The sequence below is a fragment of the Siniperca chuatsi genome, linkage group LG22, assembly GCF_020085105.1.
Source record: "Siniperca chuatsi isolate FFG_IHB_CAS linkage group LG22, ASM2008510v1, whole genome shotgun sequence".
Lineage (NCBI taxonomy): Eukaryota > Metazoa > Chordata > Actinopteri > Centrarchiformes > Sinipercidae > Siniperca > Siniperca chuatsi.
The window spans coordinates 4,675,373-4,676,146 of NC_058063.1; the positions used below are offsets into that span (position 1 = coordinate 4,675,373).

General features: G+C 42.4%; 1 pseudogene; it reads left to right on the forward strand.

Moving 5' to 3' along the window:
• The first annotated feature begins 610 nt into the window (after nt 1-610).
• On the forward strand, nt 611-774 carry LOC122870809 (annotated as a pseudogene).

Genomic DNA, 774 nt, shown 5'->3' on the forward strand with positions numbered 1-774 from the left:
CAACGGTGAGCTCCTTGCAATTCCCATGCTTGCCAGCAAGGGAGGTCCTTACAGCACAACTGGTGCTGTATGGGGTGAGTCACAGAAAACAAATATCGGCATGTGACTTTGCCAAACAGTGGCTCACCCTAGCTGCCATCAAAGACGTCATGTGGCCCTCCAGAAAGTTGCTGGATGGCAGCAGCGACGGCCAGGTCTAGTTCAAAGCAGCGGCAACCTGACCCTCCAGGTGAGAAGGAACAACAAGTTGAGGGTCTCATCTGAGCACCACAACAGGATCCTGAGAGACCTGATCTGTTTGGGGGAGTAGAATGAGTAACCCTGGGAAGGGACTCACTACGCTCCTGCACAGCAATAGACTTGGGGGAGAGCATTTTAACCAATGTACTCCCTTTTAAAATGGAAACTCAATACACACTGATATACACAAGATGATAAACGTTATGTATACCTTATAACTTGGTGGCAATGCTTCTTAAATCAATTGTTTTAAATACTTAAATATGGTTTTACAAGTTGCACGTATTGATTGATTGTTTATTTTAAAAAGAGGAAACTTATGTCTTAACTATGACATTTTTTATGAAAGATGTTTGAAATGACTAAATCTAAAACTTTGAAAAAAAATCTCTTTAGTTTAATATGTGATGTCCTCTATAAAGGGGACAACATTTTTTATGGATTTTTAGCACTGGGAGCTAAAAAAGGGGCTTGCTCCGTTCACTCCATGTGTCGACCTAGTATTGCAGTGCTGCAGGGAATTGTGCACCCTTC